A 2,457-nucleotide genomic window follows, 5' to 3' on the forward strand; every position below is an offset into this window, starting at 1 on the left:
CTTTTCTAGTGTGTGAGTCATTGGTGGCTGAATGCAGCTTTCCCCATAGAATTCAGTGCCTGTCCTTTAAAAGATCAGTTGGACATTTGGTAACTTTTTTTTCCTCATTTTCTAGGTTCATGAGTATATTCTCTAGTATCAGCTAAAGATTTTTAGCTGCTCTAGCATACAGTGTTTTTTTTCTGTCAGTAAGTTCTTTTTTTCCCCTTTTATTTCTCCACAGGACTTAAGATTTATATCATATTGTACTCTCTAACTTTTTTCTAATTTTTAAGCCTTGTCTTGTCAACATGATAGTAACTTTAGCCCCTTGCTACTCAAAGTGTGGTCTATGAACTGGTGGCCCAACATCACCAGGGAGATTATTAGAAGTGTGTGATCTCAGGGCTTGTCCCAAGTCCACTGATTCAGAATATGAAATGTGATAAGAGCGCCAGATGATTTTTATGGATATTGAGGATTGAGGAGCACTGGTGTAAAGGACAGGGAATCTGAATTAGAGTCCATTTGCTTTTTTATAAGACTTGGAAAATTTAGTCATATAGCTTTAAGTACATACTTATTCTCACAATTAAACCAAAATCATAGCAAGTTGACTCATAAAGTAAAAACTTTCAAATTTAGAAATAGAGGGTGTATAAATCATATTAAAAATCCTAAGTGATCTTTAAAGAAGCAAATGATTTTTGGGGGTCAGTATATTACTTTGAGCAGACAGACTTATCATAAATGACCTGTCATTTGTATGGATATCTTAAAATCATGCATTTATCATATAGCATGAAATGTTGCTGCACATGTGTATATCTCACCTACATTATGATTACAGATCATAAATTGAGAATGTGCTGTTTCTCATTTCTTTATGGTTGTCAGGAATATCATTCACATAAACTTTTAATCATTCAATAAAATGAGTGGCTAGAGAAGGCATACACAGTACTTCATCATGGCATTCAGTCCCTGATGCCGGATTCTTTCAAAATGTTTTATTAGGTATCTAAGCTATAGGGAAGTAAAGAGTAACTATAGAATTGAATTGTGCCTTTTAAAGATTGCTGTATATTTCTAATATGTTCCATGAAGCAGGTGATTTATGATTCCTGAATTATAAGGCAAAATAGAGTGAACTAAGTTGTGAACAAAATACTGTCATTTAATGTCACCTACTATATCTAAGAGTCATTGGAATTGAATTAGTTGGACTGGGGCTTTGAGTAGGGAAGAGACAGAAGTTGGAATGATGAAATCATGAGAACTAGAGGCTATTTATATAGGATACTTTTTTAGATTATGAAAGAGAAAATCTTTAGCTTTAGTTGTCTATGGAAATCATTTATCAATGATTTTCAATAAATAGTTTGGATAAAATTTGAGAATGTTTAGTAATATTTGCTAAGTTCAGTGTTCTTCCTGTATGTCCTAGTTGAAGTAGAAAAATCATAAGAAATATGGAATAGCTTATCCTGTCATCATTATTCTAGGTTAGAATTCATTGATATTTACTAGGCAAATAATTATTTTGGTATTTACTGGGCAAATAAAAGATTATTAACTTTCTTATTTATTGACTTTCTTATTTATTGCCATGTATCAGGCAATGTGCAAAATATTTGACATATGTTATCTCATTAGCTCCTTATTGTAACTCTATTAACACATTTTACAGATATCCTGTCACTCAAAGATAGTAAAATTTGTCACGAGTCATACAACCAAGAAATATATCATTTAAATACTTGATTTAATTTGACCTATCTAGGTTGGTATCTAGTTGATATTCTTAGCCACTCTTTTATTGATGCTTTTTGGATTTTAGTGTTAATTCTATTATAATTCAAGGATTCATTAGTATCAAGGGAAAAAGAGCAGAGATTCAATGATAAATTAGGATTCAACCTAATATTGTACTATGAGAAAGTTAAGTGGCTCCCTTGTAAAATGTGGCTTGGTTAATCTCAAAGTTGTATGGCATTATTATTTTAAAGATAAAGGTCTCTTTATATTCATTTTCTAAGGTTTGGACTGAATTTGAAATTTTCTCTTCTTTAAAAGTATGCAGGGTCTATGGCCATGCTACCCTGAACAAGCCCAATTCCATCTGATCTCGGAAGTTAAGCAGGGTTGGGCCTGGTTAGTACTTGGATGGGAGACCACCTAGGAAGACCAGGTGCTATAGGCATAAAAAAAAATAATAATAAGGGATTGTAAGCTGACAAGGTCCTTGCAATCTGTGAGGTCAACCAAGGATTGCCTTGCAAATAAATAAATAAAAGTGTTCAGAGACTATCAAAAAAAATTCAGATGGTTCAATTTTTAATATTACTTTGGCTAAGAAAAAATTTCAAAAAATCAGGCAGGAAAACAATTTATAATAAGTGAGAAGTGTGTACTTAGGAAAAGAACATATACCGAAAAACAAATGCATTTAGCTCTTCCTGATAAGAAAAATCAAAT

At 32.2% G+C, this 2,457-nt stretch overlaps 1 non-coding gene across 1 annotated transcript; it reads left to right on the forward strand.

Annotated features, from left to right (window-relative positions):
- Positions 1-2,063: 2,063 nt before the first annotated feature.
- LOC112476181 lies at positions 2,064-2,182 on the forward strand. The gene has a single exon (XR_003044980.1). It is a non-coding gene; the product is annotated as a 5S ribosomal RNA (ribosomal RNA).
- Positions 2,183-2,457: the final 275 nt, after the last annotated feature.

The sequence above is a fragment of the Pteropus alecto genome, unplaced genomic scaffold (assembly GCF_000325575.1).
Source record: "Pteropus alecto unplaced genomic scaffold, ASM32557v1 scaffold272, whole genome shotgun sequence".
In the NCBI taxonomy this organism is placed as follows: domain Eukaryota; kingdom Metazoa; phylum Chordata; class Mammalia; order Chiroptera; family Pteropodidae; genus Pteropus; species Pteropus alecto.